The sequence below is a fragment of the Musca vetustissima genome, unplaced genomic scaffold (genome assembly GCF_032173495.1).
Source record: "Musca vetustissima isolate MV318-11 ecotype Yass unplaced genomic scaffold, APGP_CSIRO_Mvet_v1 utg8248, whole genome shotgun sequence".
Classification (NCBI taxonomy): domain Eukaryota; kingdom Metazoa; phylum Arthropoda; class Insecta; order Diptera; family Muscidae; genus Musca; species Musca vetustissima.
This window is the reverse complement of record NW_026877606.1, coordinates 123,788-145,089: the sequence shown is the minus strand read 5'-3', so window position 1 is coordinate 145,089 and position 21,302 is coordinate 123,788.

Here is a 21,302-nt window from a genome sequence, read left to right as displayed (position 1 = left end):
TAATTATTGATTGTGATATTTTTTGTTTATATAAAAAAATAATTCCAATGATTTATTATACTTGCAATGACAAAGTAAAACAAATACGAGCAAACAATGACAAGATGCCGCGAACACGAAATATCAGTTTAAAATGCGATGGCGATTTACAAATTTCTAAACACACATACAAATAAAGGTATTGATGAAGATGGTAATCGATAGTGGGGTACTTGGTTGAGTAGTTGGTGTTGATTATCGATAATACTGGATGCAATTAGTGGTTAACGTAACGTAGTGTCGTCGTTTGATACTTTAAACTCATCACAAGCATTGGATTTTTGGATTGGAAAGGGGTGGATTTTTTTAAATAAGGCGTGGATTTTTTAAAGAATATTTTTCAGGGAATATCCTAAGGCGTGGATTTTTTTAAAGAATATTTTTCAACGACTATCCTAAGGCGTGGATTTTTTATAGAATATTTTTCAACGACTATCCTAAGGCGTGCATTTTTTAAAGAATATTTTTCAACGACTATCCTAAGAAGTGGATTTTTTAAAGAATATTTTTCAACGACTTCCTAACACGTGGATTTTTAAAGAATATTTTTCAACGACTTCCTAACACGTGGATTTTTTAAAGAATATTTTTCAACGACTTCCTAACACGTGGATTTTTTAAAGAATATTTTTCAACGACTTCCTAACACGTGGATTTTTTGAAGAATATTTTTTTAAAGATAAACAAAATTGATTTCAATGTAACAATCATGGCAACCCTAGTCACAGCTGATTTCATATTTATATAATGGCGCCAGATAAGCTTTTCAGTCAGTTTTGTTTACCAACATACAACACTCCTTACCTCTTCGTGTAAAAAGGTCCTGGTATATCCTGCACAAAATGAAAAAAGCTTTTCCTGACAATGAACGAGTCCTTCAACAACGTGTTGCATTGTCAACATACCCAACCAAAGTGTGAGGTGGTGTGGCATGGTATGGTATGCTGCAAGGTATATTTAATAAGGTAGCCGCATCGGGCCAGCTGTTGGACAAATAAATGTCAAAAATGTTGTTGTAATGTTGAACCAAAAAATTAAAAAACAAAATTATAAATGAAAATCTCCGAATTTCTAATAGCTTTTTTGGCAATACTTTTATTAACAGTTTCTACAAGAATTTGTGTAAAAAAATCTTGCCAATCTGTTTGTTTTGGCAAAATATTTTTGACATATCAAAATACAACAACCGATGTTTGTTGCAGAAATTCGCCGATGCGGCTACCTTGTATATCTACCTTGGTATGCTGTTACAACATTTCAATCAGCTGTATTTAAAATCAGTAACGGTTTGGACAAGGTATATTTAATAAGGTAGCCGCATCGGGCCAGCTGTTGGACAAATAAATGTCAAAAATGTTGTTGTAATGTTGAACCAAAAAATTAAAAAACAAAATTATAAATGAAAATCTCCGAATTTCTAATAGCTTTTTTGGCAATACTTTTATTAACATTTTCTACAAGAATTTGTGTAAAAAAATCTTGTCAATCTGTTTGTTTTGGCAAAATATTTTTGACATATCAAAATACAACAACCGATGTTTGTTGTAGAAATTCGCCGATGCGGCTACCTTGTATATCTACCTTGGGTTTGGAAGTCAATCGCAACAGGTCTTTCGCCCAACAGTTCGGTTAATCAAAAAGTTGATTCGTCAATGTCTACGTACGTACGTGTGTGTGCCTGAGATTTTGGAAATGCAAACTTCCAAATTTGTTGTCCATTGAACGTTAAATGGAATCATTTAAAGCTACATTAAGTGAAAGACGGTTTGTTGTTTTTCCTGGATTCCCGTGCTAGATGTTAACAAAAGTAAAAAACCTACCCCATTTTTTGTGGACTTACAATGGTGTGATAGATGGGTGGAGTGAAAGAAGTGTTGAAATATTACATTAGTGGGCTTTAAAGCAAATTTGTATTCCAAAAAAGATTTCATCTTCATGGACTGCTATTGTTGTTGTCGTTTGCCAGAACAGAAACAGATATTGTTTGAATATCATTTCGAGAATTGTTTACAATTTGTATTCAACTACTGCTACTACTACGTTTGCTGGTAAATTAATTAAGGAAAAGCTGTAATACATATCTGATGTGTAATATATGTGCATTATCCTGGAGACACATGCTTCTGGTGGATTAATTTAAGGTAAGTTGAAACAATTATGATTTTTGAACAGTAATTATTGTTTTATGTTTACTTTAGATTTGAGGTATAATTGCGTTTATGCCAATGAATTTGCAGAATAATCGTAGATTTTTCAAGGCAACTTTCGAAACGGCCTTATATTTCAAAATTTAGGATATAATAAAGGCTCTCCTTGAACGTGACCCTGATAGCACTGTGCTACAAAATAACAAAATTTTTTTTTCAGGGGTTCTAATGTACCAATTCTGTTTATTTGGAGTCTCTGGACCACGAAAATACCTTTGTTTTTTCTGGGTCACTTCGAAAATTTATTTTATAACGGTAAATATAGAGAAAAACGTGGTTTCATGGATTTTCAATTTAAAACTCGAATAACTTATTTACTTTTTAACAGATTTATATTATTCTTTTTTTTCTTTCGAAGAGTACAATTTTTCCTTTCAAACAAGATATATACTTGGTAAATCGGTTGAGGATTGGCTGAGTTACAGCGGTTGAAATGTGAAAAAATACGTATAAAATGACAAAATTTACTTTTCTTCGGGCTGTACGATGAAATTATGGCATCAAGCCATATAAGTTTTATTGTATTACGGGGAAGAAAATTAAATTAGCTTTCGAAGATGATAAAAATCAGAAAAATCGGTTAAAAAATGGATGACATACACATTTTTGTATTGATTCTATGCATATTCTCTAAAGGAAATATGGGTCTGTATCTTTTCCTGTTATAAACCGTTATGTTTGCAACAGGCAAAAGGAAACGAGATAGACCCATAGTTCCTTTAGAGAATATGCATACAATCAATACAAAAATTTGTATAAGTCATACATTTTTTAACCGATTTTTCTGATTTTTATCATCTTCGAAAGCTAATTTAATTTTCTTCCCCGTAATACAATAAAACTTATATGGCTTGATGCCATAATTTCATCGTACAGCCCGAAGAAAAGTAAATTTTGTCATTTTATACGTATTTTTTCACATTTCAACCGCTTTTCGAAAGAAAAAAATAATAATATAAATCTGTTAAAAAGTAAATAAGTTATTCGAGTTTTAAATTGAAAATCCATGAAACCACGTTTTTCTCTATATTTACCGTTATAAAATAAATTTTCGAAGTGACCCAGAAAAACCAAAGGTATTTTCGTGGTCCAGGGACTCCAACTAAACATATTTGGTACATTAGAACCATTGAAAAATTTTCGTGTCGCACAGTGTAGTTATTTCTGATTATTAGACAGTATTAAAATGTTCAATCCGAATTTCAAGAATTTCCAGAGGGAGATTTTCTAAAACACTAACAAAGCGTGAACTTAAAAAATGTTTTAAATATCAATGGTGGAGTTTTTTATGTAATGTCACTTGTTAATATTGGTCCCAAATATTAAGTTGGTGAAAAATAAATCCATTATTTTTTCAGCAGATGGCTATACTGATAGATTTCTGTATAGTATCGATCAAACAATTTCAGATTTATGCTCGTTGGTTTTGCTGTTTTTTTTTTTGGTGCATTCAGTTGTGAGTTACAGTGTGTTAAAAATGGAAGTGAACAAAAAGAAAATTCGTTACATGTTATAGCTTTTCTTTGACAAAGGCGAAAATGCAATCCAAGCGGCTAAAATTGTGAATGCTATTTATGGTTCCGATACTGTAACAGCTAATTATGTGCAATTTAGGTTTCGTAGATTCCGTTTAAAGCCATGGAAAGTTCCTCTCGGAGCCATTTAGTACCGAACGAGGATTCAGACAAGGTGCCAATTTGACGTGTGACTTTTTACATCCTGCTGGAAAAGGTCATACGAAAGGCAAAGGTGAATAGAAATGGAACTCTGTACTCCAAACAGCACATGTTACTCGCCTACGCCGACGACATCGATATAATGGGTCGAACATTGCGAGCAGTAACAGCCACCTTTGAACAAATTGAGAAGGAGTCTGCCAAAGTGGGTCTGGCAGTAAACGGCGAGAAGACCAATCTGGTGGTATCAACGCGCAAGACGTCCAGTAGACTCCGACCAACTGAGGATGTTGAGAACTACAGTTTTTACGTTGTTAAGGATTTTATATACCTTGGTACCGCCATAAATAAAACTAATGACATCCGTTTTGAAATTCGGAGAAGGATAGTGTTGGTCAACCGATGCTACTATGGTCTGAGTAAGGGACTCAAAAGCAAGGCCACCTCCCGCCAGACCAATCTCACATTATACAAGATGCTGATACTACCCATGCTACTATATGGATCTGAAGCATTGGTACTTACACAAGCAGATGAGGCAGCTCTTGGAGTGTTTGAGAGAAAATTTCTGTGAAAGATCTATGGGCCGATCTGCGTTGACGGTGAATATCGCCGTCGAATGAATCATGAGCTGTACCATCTATTCTCGGACATAAGCATTGTTAGACGTATTGATTTGCAGCGACTCCATGCTGTGAAAACGGATAAAGATGCACCAGCTCAAAAGGCATATAAAAGCGAAGGGGAAGGCCACGAATAGGATGGAAAGATCAAGTGGAAGACAACATTGCCGAATATGATCTTTCAAACTGGGAAAACTGCGCAAAAGACCGATGCGCCTGGAAATCTTTTTTAAATATATATATATATATATATATATAGAGATCATGTCTTTTATGAGAGAAGGGGGCATTATGAAGTTACCTTTAAAATGCCGACAAATCATACAACAACAAAGTAATGGATTTCTTTTTCCCCAACCTTAAACATTTTCTCTTTTGTTTATTTGCAGTAAAACTTCTTGGCGAAAAATTTTGAAAATAGTTGTTTGTCCGGAGTCGGAGCTAGAACAAATAACTCGACTAAAATTGATCGGGACCGAATATTGATTTCTTCACTGTGAAGACACTATGTAAAATTTTAAATAAGCAATGATGAGCTCGAGATGGTTTGACTTAGGGAATACATTTTCTGATCCCTTAAGGCTTCAAATACAAATATTACTTCAAAATAATACACGTTCATTGTTCAATTCAATCCGCGGCGTTTAAGATAGTCACCGTAAAAACGTCATAACAATTTTTTCTAAAATCTAAATTCAAGGCGTGGCGTGGATTTTTTAAATGTGAATATTTTTTAAATAAACAGTGTTAAATGTTTTTTATATATACATATGTTTTAAATATATATATTTTATGTTTTTCTTAAATTACCATTAATGCGTCGTGTGTTTAATTATTTATATATATATTCTTGGTTAAATGTATTTATAATTATGACGGTTATATCCCATTTTCCTAATTATGTATTATTATTACATAAATATCACTCATTATATGCCTTTGTTTTGTTTTTGTAATGTTATTTGAAAAGAACTATAGCTACTATAATCGACTTAGTTCCATTCATATAAACCTCTTCCTTATTTAGCTGCGTTACCATGATTACCTTCGACACTGCTGTTTGTGCTGCCGCTTCTGCTATAACACAACAAACTCCAACGCAAATCTAAATATGAAAAGGATGCACAGTTATTACATTCAATGAACATTCATTCTTCTAATTAGTATCATCCGTTCATTGTCCTTGAAAATGTATTCCTGCAAAGCAATGACAAAAGGCAACAGCAGCAGATAACGTAAGAAAAAAAAACGAAAAAATTGTTGCCATGGATTTTAATATTTTTTCTTTTTCAAAAAGCGTGTGTTTGTGTACGTTCATACATACATATCTATTATATATTTTAAACGTCTCATACTCTGAATTTGTAAAAACCATTTAACATGGCAGTAATTGATGGAAATTGTATAACGATATTTACAACAATTTACAATGTGTTTGTATTAATCGTATTAATTTAATCCAATTCTAGTATGTTATGTATGTACTCCAATTCCCCCTATTAACCAAAATTTAAATTATTATCATTAGCTTGCCTTCCATGCGTGTCGGAAGGTGTCATTGCAAGGCCCGTCACTTAAACTGTTTTCACTCAAGTATGTTGACTTTTAAAGCGTTTTATATAACAAATGTTTTTTGAGTTCTCATAGATAAGTGACGTTAAAGGGTGACATATTTGTCTAAATGTTTTTTTAAAGTTTCAGAAAAAATTGTTTAAAAAATCCACGCCTTTTCGGCAATGTTGTCTTCGACTTGATCTTTCCATCGTATTCGTGGCCTTCCCCTTCTGCGTGAACCATCTGCTGGTTCGCTTTTATATGCATTCTGGACTGGGGCATCTTCATCCATTCTCACAAAATGACCTAGCCAACGTAGTCGCAATTAAAGTTATCCTGCATAGCCGAATTAATTTTGCAGGAATGCCAAACACAGACATGGCTTTATACACCTCTGAACGGATAAGGCTGTCGAATGAGGCTTTATAGTCGACGAATAGGTGGAATGTGTCGATGTGTTTGTCGTGTTTTTTTTCCAGAATTTGGCGCAGAGTGAATCTGGTCAATGGTGGCCAGGTCTGAAGCCGCATTGGTATGGTCCAATAATATCATTGACCATTGGCTTCAGTCGTTCACACAGTACGTTGAGAGGTTCCAATTATTGGGCATGCATTCGTCTAGCTAAATTGTACTAATCAGCTGTTGCATGCTCCTTACCAGCATCTGAACACCATTCTTGAATAGTTCGGCTTGTAACCCATCGGCACCTGCTGCTTTATTATTCTTCAGCCGATTGATTGTTATTCTGACTTCATATTGGCTAGATGGTATGCACTCTACACCGTCATCTATTATTGGTTCTGGGGTATCCTCTTCACCGCTACTATTTAATAACAACAGTTTTTTTAAAATGCTCCGTCCAGATCCTCAGCACGCTGTCTGTACCTGTCACCAGGTTTCCTTCTTTATCTCTACAGGATGTGCCTGCACCAAAGCCATCGGTTTGGTGTTTTACCCGTTGGTAGAATTTTCGGACTTCATTCTGACTCCTGTACATCTCGATTCTTGTTCTTTTTTTTCTAAAAATACGTTTTTCCTCAACCCTTTTCCCGATAGTTCTCCATCGCATTACTTGTTACTACAGTCGGCAGGGTTGCCCTATACACTGCGTTTTTCATAGCAGTAGCATTACGACACTCAGGATCGTACCACGGTACAGGTGTTGCTTTTGCTGCAGTTTGTAGGGAGTGGGCACTGCCACTGTGCTTCTATATTATTATCGGGACAATGGGTGCTTTCGTCAAGCAGTTGGGTAAGTTGAGCGGAGTAGGCTTCAGCTATCTGTTGTGTTTGCAGCTTTTCGACGTCAGATTTCCGTGTTACATTAGATCGCACCTTTGCTGTAACATTAAGACGAGGGCGAACCTTGGCTGCCACCAGGTAATGGTCCGAATCGATATTCGCTCCCCGGATCGATCGGACATCTAAAACACTGGATGAATGCTTTCCGTCTATCACAACATGATCGATTTGATTTCTCATTGATTGATCGGGAGAAATCCAAGTGGCCTTTTGTATATCGAGATACTTTAATCTGGCGCTGCTAACTACCATGTTTTTTGGCGGCCGCGGAGTCAATCAACCTCATCTGTTCATCTTTATCTTCGGTCGGAGCATGGGCGCAAATGAGACTGATGTAGAAGAACTTCGCTTTTATACGGATTATAGCAATTCGCTCATCTACGCCTTCTATAGTCATCGAAAAAATATTCTTTAAAAATCCACGCCACGAGATGGAAAAAATATTCGTTAAAAAATCCACATCCTATACGGAGCTCGAAACAATTTTCTATAGATTCCAATAATTTAGCTGTTTCCAATGAAACCCATAAATCTTGTGTTATCGCTCACTTTGAAGTTGAACAATTTCTAAACGTGTTGCTGTCAAAGGATGATGTCCTTTCCTCAGCCATACCCTTATCAACGGTAATTTCATTTCTTATAAATGGTTGTAGTTCTTATTTTCCACATCGAAGAAATAGAAAACCCTATCCAATTCTAAAAAGCCATATCGAACTATAGCTATACCATGTAATGGGATTCTTTTGTATGAATTTACAATAATGAACTAATATACAACAAAAAAAAAAAAAAACAGAATCTCTCGTACAGTCAATGTTGGATAAATGTAACCAGTGAAAAAATAACATGGCATCATAAAAAAGGACAACATATTCAAGAAGTTGTCAATTGAGAACATTGTATAACAAAATTTAGAACATCCTTTTTTTTGCTCATAAATAAAACTCAAATATTATATATCCAGTGCGTACTGCATGTAACTTATAGTTGTAGGAACATTTTACAATGGAATCATCTGCACTGGAAAAAAACTGAAAAACTTCCTTTGCCATTGGCATTATGATTTGTAACTTAACAACGTACCCAATAATTCTAATAACATTCCTTTTTTTTCTTTGCCTCTTTGATTGATGGCGGTTCAGGATTGAGGGGACGGGGGCATGGAGAATGTTCATTCCAATCTTTGTTACCAGACAACAGAAACAGAACAGGATGAACAGCGGCAATGTGTGTGCCCCATCCATTCATGATATGGGATGATGTTTGACTTTGATGACTGAATGACTGACTGGCTGGTGTTAAATGTGTAATTGACAAATGTTTGAAGCATTAGTCTTCTTCTACTTTTTCAGGATGCGAACTAAACACAAACACACACAATGGCATTTTAACGCATTTTAAAGTTTCAAAATATTCTTTAAGAAATCCACGCCTTGTGATAGTCCTTAAAAAATATCCTTTAAGAAATCCACGCCTTGTGATAGTCCTTAAAAAATATCCTTTAAGAAATCCACGCCTTGTGATAGTCCTTAAAAAGATATCCTTTAAGAAATCCACGCCTTGTGATAGTCCTTAAAAAAATATCCTTTAAGAAATCCATGCCTTGTGATAGTCCTTAAAAAATAACCTTTAAGAAATCCATGCCTTGTGGTAGTCCTTAAAAAATATTCTTTAAGAAATCCACGCCTTGTGATAGTCCTTAAAAAAATATTATTTAAGAAATCCACGCCTTGTGATAGTCCTTAAAAAATATTCTTTAAGAAATCCACGCCTTGTGATAGTCCTTAAAAAATATTCTTTAAGAAATCCACGCCTTGTGATAGTCCTTAAAAAAATATTCTTTAAGAAATCCACGCCTTGTGATAGTCCTTAAAAAAATATTCTTTAAGAAATCCACGCCTTGTGATAGTCCTTAAAAAAATATTCTTTAAGAAATCCACGCCTTGTGATAGTCCTTAAAAAAATATTCTTTAAGAAATCCACGCCTTGTGATAGTCCTTAAAAAAATATTCTTTAAGAAATCCACGCCTTGTGATAGTCCTTAAAAAAATATTCTATAAGAAATCCACGCCTTGTGATAGTCCTTAAAAAAATATTCTTTAAGAAATCCACGCCTTGTGATAGTCCTTAAAAAATATTCTTTAAGAAATCCACGCCTTGTGATAGTCCTTAAAAAAATATTCTTTAAGAAATCCACGCCTTGTGATAGTCCTTAAAAAAATATTCTTTAAGAAATCCACGCCTTGTGATAGTCCTTAAAAAAATATTCTTTAAGAAATCCACGCCTTGTGATAGTCCTTAAAAAATATTCTTTAAGAAATCCACGCCTTGTGATAGTCCTTAAAAAAATATTCTTTAAGAAATCCACGCCTTGTGATAGTCCTTAAAAAAATATTCTTTAAGAAATCCACGCCTTGTGATAGTCCTTAAAAAAATATTCTTTAAGCAATCCACGCCTTGTGATAGTCCTTAAAAAAATATTCTTTAAGAAATCCACGCCTTGTGATAGTCCTTAAAAAAATATCCTTTAAGAAATCCACGCCTTGTGATAGTACTTAAAAAAATATCCTGTAAGAAATCCACGCCTTGTGATAGTCCTTAAAAAATATCCTTTAAGAAATCCACGCCTTGTGATAGTCCTTAAAAAAATATCCTTTAAGAAATCCACGCCTTGTGATAGTCCTTAAAAAATATCCTTTAAGAAATCCACGCCTTGTGATAGTCCTTAAAAAATATCCTTTAAGAAATCCACGACTTGTGTTAGTCCTTAAAAAAATATCCTTTAAGAAATCCACGCCTTTTGATAGTCCTTAAAAAATATCCTTTAAGAAATCCACGCCTTGTGATAGTCCTTAAAAAAATATTCTTTAAGAAATCCACGCCTTGTGATAGTCCTTAAAAAATATTCTTTAAGAAATCCACGCCTTTTGATAGTCCTTAAAAAAATATTCTTTAAGAAATCCACGCCTTGTGATAGTCCTTAAAAAATATTCTTTAAGAAATCCACGCCTTGTGATAGTCCTTAAAAAATATCCTTTAAGAAATCCACGCCTTGTGATAGTCCTTAAAAAAATATTCTTTAAGAAATCCACGCCTTGTGATAGTCCTTAAAAAATATTCTTTAAGAAATCCACACCTTGTAATAGTCCTTAAAAAAATATTCTTTAAGAAATCCACGCCTTGTGATAGTCCTTAAAAAAATATCCACGCCTTGTGATAGTCCTTAAAAAAATATTCTTTAAGAAATCCACGATAGTCCTTAAAAAAATATTCTTTAAGAAATCCACGCCTTGTGATAGTCCTTAAAAAATATTTTTTAAGAAATCCACGCCTTGCGATAGTCCTTAAAAAAATATTCCTTAAGAAATCCACGCCTTGTGATAGTCCTTAAAAAATATTCTTTAAGAAATACACGCCTTGTAGTAGTCCTGGAAAAATATTATTTAAGAAATCCACGCCTTAAAAAATTTTTCTTTAAAAAATCCATATTCTTTAGAAAAAATTAATGAATTCAATAAACAAAGAGTTGGAAAATGCTTTCTAAACATCTTTATGTTATTTGTTTTTCAATTAAATTGAAAATTAATTTCCATTAAAAATATAAAAATTACAACTGATGGTTGGTTGACCACTCACTGGCGGGGTGTTGATGCAGCAACAAACAAATCACTTAGGCAAGTTTTTTTTCACCACCAACCAAATGGAACCGTGGCGTAATAGAATTTCTTGTCCAAATGAAAACGTACCCGTCCATGTTGACCATTCATTGTCTGCTGGTATATTAAAGTGTTTGCTTTTAGTGCGTGTTTCCAAAGGGAGTTGTCTATTGGCCAAGCAATCATGTGCGTATGTGTGTGTGCGTTTCTGTTTGAAATAGTAAACATGCAATCAGCCATACGAGTAGCAGATGTAATATGTGTATTTGTGTGTATGTGTGACATGTAATTGGAATAGTATTTCTCTCAATGATCATAAAAGCCACAAATCACATGCTTGCATTCCAGGCAATAGGACATTCATTTTCTGGTCTATGGTGTGCAATTTCCGTTCGATGCCTATCTCCAGTGTGGCAGGTACTGACACTGGCAGGCAGGCATGTTTACTTTCTATGTTTGTTTAATCATTTAATATAGTGAAACTGCAGGACGAACATATACACACACATGGACAATCTACGGTTGTTTGGAGTTCAATTACCCAGTCACTGACATTGAATAGGATGGCTAAATCATTGGGCGGATTTTGTAAAGAATAGTTTTTTCCAAGATCATCACAAGCGTGAATTTTTAAAAAAAATATTTTTTCAAGGACTACTACAAGGCGTGGACTTTTAAAAGAATATTTTTCAAGGACTACTACAAGGCGTGGACTTTTAAAAGAATATTTTTTCAAGGACTACTAGGCAAGGCGTGTATTTTTAAAAGAATACTTTTTCAAGGACTACTACAAGGCGTGGACTTTTAAAAGAATATTTTTTCAAGGACTACTACAAGGCGTGGATTTTTAAAAGAATACTTTTTCAAGGGCTACTAGGCAAGGCGTGGGTTTTTAAAAGAATACTTTTTCAAGGACTACTACAAGGCTTGGATTTTTAAAATAATACTTTTTCAAGGACTACTACAAGACGTGGACTTTTAAAATAATATTTTTTCAAGGACTACTACAAGACGTGGACTTTTAAAATAATATTTTTTCAAGGACTACTACAAGGCGTGGACTTTTAAAATAATATTTTTTAAAGGAATAAATTTATTGTTTTTGTTGTTTTTGTTAACCTGTGATGTATTATTTTTCTTGGTTGGAATTGTTTCGGCTTAAGGTTAAATAAAATTCAGTATTTTGTTTTCTGCTTTTTTATTTTTTATTCTCCAATATTTCGACTGTCTTCGACAGTCATCTTCAGGGAAATACTAAAAGATACAATTATTTAATAAGGTTTTCACAGAATAATATAACACAAATATTACGTTATGAGAGAAGCTACAGGTTTGTTACACCGTCTATGCTAAACTAAACTTTAATTCGTCTGTGCTTATGAACTAAATTTCTATACATATGTGCACAGTGGTCCGTGTCAGTCTTGTAATTCATTCTCTTCTCTTGCGGTACATTTATTATATTAAGCATTTCTAAAGTAAATCGTCGTTTATAATTGTTTTCCTGTGTCAAAATATCAACGTCTTTGAAATTTGGCGTATGCCCCGTCATTGTGCAATGTGCTGCAAGAGCCGTCTTTTGTTCTAATGGCTTGTCTGCATTTTGATCCGACTTATGTCCAGAAAGTCTTGTCTTTAGTTTGGTTTTTGTTGTACCAACATACACCTTTTGGCATAAGTTGGTTTTGTCCCCGTTACATTTTATCTTATATACTACATTGCACTTGTCTTCTTTTTTATTTTCGATTTTGTCTTGCTGAATAGGCTATTGATACTATTTTTAGATTTTAGGGCTAGTTGATAATTGTGTTTGTCATAGATATTTGAATTGCTCAATCTCTCGGAAAGTCCTGGTATATATGTCATTGGCTTGTACGATTTTTCTTCTTTTTCAATTTTGGTTTTATTTTTCGATTTACAGGATTTTAGTAGTTCGTCAATTGTTTTTAATGGGAAATCATTTTTTATTAATATGTATCGTATCTTTTCTTCATTTGCTTGGTGAAATTGTTCGTCGCTTATGTTTAATACTCTGTTTATAAAGTTTGTGGCCGTATTTATTTTTATGCGTCTGGGGTGTTTTGAATAGAAATTTATTAATCGTCCAGATGCGGTGGGTTTTTGGTACCAATCTATTGTTAATTTTTGGCCTTGTCGAATTATCATTGCGTCAAGATATGGTAATTTTTGGTTTTCTTCTATTTCGTGTGTAAATTGTACATGTTTATCAAATGAGTTGAGGATGTTTAAAGTGTTGTCTATTTCCGTTCTTTTTACAATGCAGAATATATCGTCCACATATTTGGTAAGCACTTTTGGTTTGTGTGTAAATTTCTCCATTGTAGCGTCCAATAACTCCTCCATTACTATGTCTGCAATAATCGGTGACGCTGGAGATCCCATCGGTAGTCCTTTTCTCTGTTCATACACCTTGTCATCATAAATGAAATATCTTGAATCTTTTATACAAAGAGTTAGTATTTCTATGAAAAGGTCCTTTTGTATATTTGTATATTCTTTTATTATGTCCCATTTTTCGGTAATAGTCTTCAATGCTAAATTTATAGGTATGCTTGGGAATAGTGAGATAACGTCAAATGATAGTAAAATATCGTCTTCTTCTATTGATAAATCATTAATTCTTCTTCTCATCTCCATGGCGTCTTTAACACTAGAACGCCGAAGGCGGTCATTTTGACCGCTTTCCAATTTCAAGTACAAAAGCAACTGTGCATTTAATGACACATTTTTTTTAAAATATGGTGACTTTTGGTACCTCATAGAATTACGTTTATTATAAAAAATTCACCAAATTTTAAAAAAAAGTGTCATTAAATGCACAGTTGCTTTTGTACTTGAAATTGGAAAGCGGTCAAAATGACCGCCTTCGGCGTTCTAGTGTTAATGTTGTAACATAATGTTGTAACAAAATATGCACTCCCAACAATAAAAGCAACATTCCCTTTACTGAATGTAATAGCAGAGAGCGAGGAGTGCGTGCAAACATTGAACAACAAAGAAGAACAAGAAAACGCGAGAATAAAACTAGTCTCTCTCATTGACGACCACTTACAACATACGAAACTAAGTATAAGAGATAAGATTATTATTGACACAGTGGGTAAAACAAAACAATTTTTGAATCAACATAAAGACATTTTGATATTAAACGCGGATAAAGGGGGAAAGACGGTTGCTATGTACAAAAATGACTACGAAACAAAAATGAAAAATATTTTACGGGATATGTGCATATATAGAAGATTAAAACGGGACCCAACATCTAACCTACAAAACAAAAACAACAAATTGACGGAGAAATTGTACAACATGAATATCATAAATTTGCAGGAAAAGTATAAAATGACGACTTACACATCAATTGCGCCAAGAATATACGGCTTGCCAAAAATACACAAAGAAGGAATACCCCTCAGGCCCATATGTTCATCTATTAATTCCCCAACGTATGAACTTTCAAAATACATTGTACACATTTTAAAGAACTTGACCAAGAATTCATGTTACAACATTAAAGACGCCATGGAGATGAGAAGAAGAATTAATGATTTATCAATAGAAGAAGACGAGATTTTACTATCATTTGACGTTATCTCACTATTCCCCAGCATACCTATAAATTTAGCATTGAAGACTATTACCGAAAAATGGGACATAATAAAAGAATATACAAATATACAAAAGGACCTTTTCATAGAAATACTAACTCTTTGTATAAAAGATTCAAGATATTTCATTTATGATGACAAGGTGTATGAACAGAGAAAAGGACTACCGATGGGATCTCCAGCGTCACCGATTATTGCAGACATAGTAATGGAGGAGTTATTGGACGCTACAATGGAGAAATTGACACACAAACCAAAAGTGCTTACCAAATATGTGGACGATATATTCTGCATTGTAAAAAGAACGGAAATAGACAACACTTTAAACATCCTCAACTCATTTGATAAACATGTACAATTTACACACGAAATAGAAGAAAACCAAAAATTACCATATCTTGACGCAATGATAATTCGACAAGGCCAAAAATTAACAATAGATTGGTACCAAAAACCCACCGCATCTGGACGATTAATAAATTTCTATTCAAAACACCCCAGACGCATAAAAATAAATACGGCCACAAACTTTATAAACAGAGTATTAAACATAAGCGACGAACAATTTCACCAAGCAAATGAAGAAAAGATACGATACATATTAATAAAAAATGATTTCCCATTAAAAACAATTGACGAACTACTAAAATCCTGTAAATCGAAAAATAAAACCAAAATTGAAAAAGAAGAAAAATCGTACAAGCCAATGACATATATACCAGGACTTTCCGAGAGATTGAGCAATTCAAATATCTATGACAAACACAATTATCAACTAGCCCTAAAATCTAAAAATAGTATCAATAGCCTATTCAGCAAGACAAAATCGAAAATAAAAAAAGAAGACAAGTGCAATGTAGTATATAAGATAAAATGTAACGGGGACAAAACCAACTTATGCCAAAAGGTGTATGTTGGTACAACAAAAACCAAACTAAAGACAAGACTTTCTGGACATAAGTCGGATCAAAATGCAGACAAGCCATTAGAACAAAAGACGGCTCTTGCAGCACATTGCACAATGACGGGGCATACGCCAAATTTCAAAGACGTTGATATTTTGACACAGGAAAACAATTATAAACGACGATTTACTTTAGAAATGCTTAATATAATAAATGTACCGCAAGAGAAGAGAATGAATTACAAGACTGACACGGACCACTGTGCACATATGTATAGAAATTTAGTTCATAAGCACAGACGAATTAAAGTTTAGTTTAGCATAGACGGTGTAACAAACCTGTAGCTTCTCTCATAACGTAATATTTGTGTTATATTATTCTGTGAAAACCTTATTAAATAATTGTATCTTTTAGTATTTCCCTGAAGATGACTGTCGAAGACAGTCGAAATATTGGAGAATAAAAAATAAAAAAGCAGAAAACAAAATACTGAATTTTATTTAACCTTAAGCCGAAACAATTCCAACCAAGAAAAGGAATAAATTTATTAAATTGCTTGCTTTTGTAGATTCAGTACTTCACTATTTGCCCGACAATATGGCAAGCTAGTATAATTCAATGCCTCAAATTAAAATTTAATTAAATAAGCATTAATTCTTTGCGTCCTTGAATTTATCTGCCGTGGTTAGCTGAGTGTGTAGAAAATCTCTCTCATCTTCATCGCACCTCCTCTAAAATGCCACGATGGCGTATGATTGTGATACGCACTAATACGCCAAAATGTACTAACAACGCAAGCCAGCCGTCCTGCCCGCCAGCCAATCAATATGTGTTTAAATTTATCCAAGCCATGTTATTTTTCCTAATATAAAATTATCCAAAAATAGATTTGAAATGCTAAACAAATTTATAGCTTGATGCATATTTTACAAAAGACTATGACGTCGTTTAAAGAACGACCAGAACAACAACAAAAACCATGTTAATGACCTTGCAAAAAAAAATATGCAAATATAAATTTTTATGGAATTTGTTTCAATGTCATTGCAACAAAATTTTCGACATGGTTTTTTGTTGTTGTTATACTCGTTACACATGAATAAATTTTGCCATATATGGGAAAAATTGTGTTGTTGAAATGTATGTATGTGTGTGGTGTGGTTTTTCCACGACATTGCCAGTTTTATTTTACAAAAATCTGATGATGGCTTCCAAGAATTAATTTTTAGCACTATTTACATATATGGCTCATGAGCAAATATTTTGTTAGATCAGCAATATTGCATATTAAACTATATTAGTAATTGGGACTTATTTTATAAAAGTATGAAGGAGATCCTTTAAGGGTTCGAAAAATATTAATTGAGTATCGAATCAAATGTAGGAATATATAAAGTCCTTGAAAAGTATTCTTTAAAAAATCCACTCTTTAGGCTAGTCCTTGGAAAGTGTTATTTAAAAAATCCAGGCCTTAGGCTAGTCCTTGGAAAGTGTTATTTAAAAAATCCAGGCCTTAGGCTAGTCTTTGGAAAGTGTTATTTAAAAAATCCAGGCCTTAGGCTAGTCCTTGGAATGTGTTATTTAAAAAATCCAGGCCTTAGGCTAGTCCTTGGAAAGTGTTATTTAAAAAATCCAGGCCTTAGGCTAGTCCTTGGAAAGTGTTATTTAAAAAATCCAGGCCTTAGGCTAGTCCTTGAAAAGTATTCTTTAAAAAATCCACGCCTTAGGCTAATCCTTGGAAAGTGTTCTTTAAAAAATCCACGCCTTATGCTAGTCCTTGAAAAGTATTATTTAAAAAATCCATGCCTTAGGCTAGTCCTTGAAAAGTATTTTTTAAAAAATCCACGCCTTAGGCTAGTCCTTGAATGAAATATTCTTTAAAAAATCTACTCCTTAGGATAGTCTTTGAAAAAGTATCCTTTATTAAATCCAGGGTAGTCCTTATAAAATCCAGGATAGTCCTTAAAAAATATTCTTTAAAAAATCCACGTTTCAAATTATTCCTTGAAAAAATATTCTATAAGATAGCCACGCTACCTATATTAAATATTTATGTCCATACTTTAAAAATTCAATAATCTTAATGTAACCAATATGTCTTCCAACTTTGTCTTCGAAGTAGTAGTAGGCCATTTTCCACCGACTGTTACACTGGTATACCTGTCAGTATGATTAATGTAAAACGACATCCATTTAATGCATAACGTATACGACATTATGTCGCAGACGTTCACAATCTACTGTTTGCATGTTAACATTTTCCTAAGCCGCAATTCTTCAGATTTCTCATGCAACAAAACAAAAGTAAAGAAAAAAAAGACGAAAGATTGTTGTGATTTGATTCAGAGTAATAAAAATAATCTTGCAAAAAGTTAAAACTTAACACCTACCCACCCTTTTCGAATCCAACTCACTTACATTCGTACTTCTTGGTGAACCACATAAACCCCATCGTTACACACTTTGAATCATTCAACCGGGTGAATTCTAACTATTTCGCTCTTCCATTCTTTCCATCTTCCTTTGACAACTTTAGCCAACAATCAATAGTTATTTAACGTCAAAGTTCTCTTGGTTAAAACTAAAAATAGACATCGGACACAAAACTGACATTGAGGCATTTCATTGTAAGGCAGGATTGAAGTAGAAAGAACCTAAAACACATACACACACGCATCTATACATCAACAACATTTCAAAAATTGTTGAAAACGTTGATTACTTCTGTGAAATATTTTTTTGCAAAATGTCTATTTACATTGGTGGACTTTGAAAGTTAAACAGAAAAATGGCGGGCAAGGTTATGTTTTCTCCACTTTGGAACAAATAAATTCTAATAATATTCTAGGTGGAAAATAGGGACATTATTTTTGCGTTGAAACTTTGGTACTTCATTTGCCACCAGCTGGAGCATGTCGAATTAAGTCCGTCTCTTAATAAATAAAATTACAACTTGGTAAATAAAATGAGAAGACATAAACAAGTTTCATAAGTTTGGAAGGAAAATTTGTACAATGCTGTAAAAAGGTTTGGTAAATACCATCATGAAAAAATCCACGTCTTATATAGTCATTGCAAAAAATATTCTTTAAAAAAATCCACGCCTTACATAGTCATTGAAAAATATAAAAACTCCAAAACTTTTATAGCCATTGAAAAAATATTATTTAAAAAATCCGCACCTTATATTGCCATTGGAAAAAGTATTCTTTAAAAAATCCACGCCATAGTCATTGAAAAAATATATAGCCCATGAAAAATATTCTTTAAAAAAAATCTACGCCTATATATTACTTACTTAGCTGGTTTGTGACAGAACTTTCGTTCCATAAGTCGAGCTTAAAAAAATTCCAGGCGCGTCGGTCTTTTGCGCAGTTTTTCCAATTTGAAAGACCATTATCGACAATGTTGTCTTCCACTTGGTCTTTCCATCTGATTCGTGGCCTTCCCCTTCTGCATGAACCATCAGCTGGTTCGCTTTTATATGCCTTCTGGGCTGGGCCCATTATCACAACATCACCTAGCCAGCGACTACGTTGCAGCTCAATACGTCTAACAATGCCAATGTCCGAAAATAGCTGACACAGCTCATGGTTCATTCGACGGCGATATTCACCATCAACGCAGATCGGCCCATAGATCTTTCGGAGAATTTTTCTCTCAAACACTCCATGAGCTGCCTCATTTTCTTGAGCAAGTACCCATGCTTCAGATCATATAACGGCACGGCGTCTTGTAGAGTGTGAGTTTGGTCTGGCGGGAGGTGGGCTTGCTTTTGAGTTGTTTGCTCAGACCATAGTCGCATCTGTTGGCCATCATTATCCTTCTCCGAATTTCAAAACAGATGTCATTCGTTTTGTTTGTGGCGGTACCAAGGTATATAAAATCTTTGACTGCCTCGAAGCTGTAGTTCTTAAGTTCCACAGTTGGTCCGATTTTACTGGACGTCTTACGCGTTGATACCATCAGCTTGGTCTTCTCGCCGTTTACTGCCAGACCCACTTTAGCAGACTCCTCGATTTGTTCAAAGGTGGCTGTTACCGCGACCCATTATGTCGATGTCATCGGCGTAGGCGAGTAACAAGTGTTGTATGGTGTACAGATTGCCGTTTCTGTTCACCTTTGCGTCTCGTATGACTTTTTCCACCAGGATGTTAAAACGATCACACGACAAACTGTCACCTTGTCTGAATCCTCGTCCGGTATTAAAGGGCTCCGAGAGGTCGTTTCCGACTCTAACTGCTGATCTTGTGCCAGTTAATGCCGTATTAATATTGCAGGAATGCCAAACGCAGACATGGCTTTATACACCTCTGAACGGATAGGGCTGTCGAATGCGGCTTTATAGTTGACGAATAGGTGGAATGTGTCGATGTGTTTTTCGTGGATTTTTTCCCAAGATTTGGCGCAGATTGAAAATCTGGTCAATGGTTGATTGCCAATAATGTCATTGACCATTGGCTTCAGTCGTTCACACAGTACGCTGGATATCACTTTATATGCGATGGGAAGGAGACTTATTCCTCTCAATATCACATATCGTCTTGTCTCCTTTTTTGTGCACGGGACACAGGATGCTGAGGTTCCAATCATTGGGCATGCATTCTTCTAGCCAAATTATACTAATCAGCTGGTGCATGCTCCTTACCAGCATCTGACCATCAGTCTTAAATAGTTCGGCTTGTAACCCATAGACACCTGGTGCTTTATTATTCTTCAGCCGATTGATTTCTATTCATCTTGGCTAGGTGGTATATACTCTATACCATCATATATTATTGGTTCTGAGATATCCACTTCACTGCTACTATTTGATACCAGAAGTTTTTAAAAATGCTCCTTCCAGATTCTCAGCACGCTGTCTGTATCTGTCACCAGGTTTCTTTCTTCATCTCTAAAGGAGGATGTACCTGCACCAAAGCCTTCCGTTTGGTGTTTTACCCGTTGGTAGAATTTTCGGACTTCATTCTGACTCCTGTACATCACGATTTACTCACGCTCAAGTTTTTCTTGTTCTTTCTCCTTTTCTCCCGATAGTTCTCCATCGCATTACGTGTTGCTACTGTCCTCAGGATTACCCTATACGCTGCGTTTTTCATATCAGTAGCATTACGACACTCTTGATCGTACCACGGATTTCTTGATGGTGGTCTTTGGTACCCAAGTGTTGCTTTTGCTGCAGTTTGTGGGGAGTGGGCAATTCTCTGCCACTGTGCTTCTATAAGCGGTGCTTTCGTCAAGCAGTTGGGTAAGTTGAGCGGAGTAGGCTTCTGCTATCTGTTGTGTTTGCAGCTTTTCGCCGTCAAATTTCTGTGTTGTATTAGATCGCACCTTTGCTGTAACATTAACACGAGTGCTACCTTGGCTGCCACAAGATAATGGTCCGAATCGATATTCGCTCCTCGGATCGATCGGACGTCTAAAACACAGGATGAATGCCTTCCTTCTATCACAACATGATCGATTTGATTTCTCGTTGTTCGATTGGGAGAAGTTTAAGTGGCCTTGTGTATATGTCGAGATGCTTGAATCTGGTGCTGCTAACTACCATGTTTTTTGCTGCTGCGAAGTCAATCAACCTCATGCCTTTGTCTGATGTTTCTTCATCGAAGCTGAATTTTCCGACGGTGGGGCCAAAGATATTTTCCCTTCCGCCTATGCATAGGCCATGAAAAAGTATACTTTAAAAAATACACGCCTATATAGGTCAT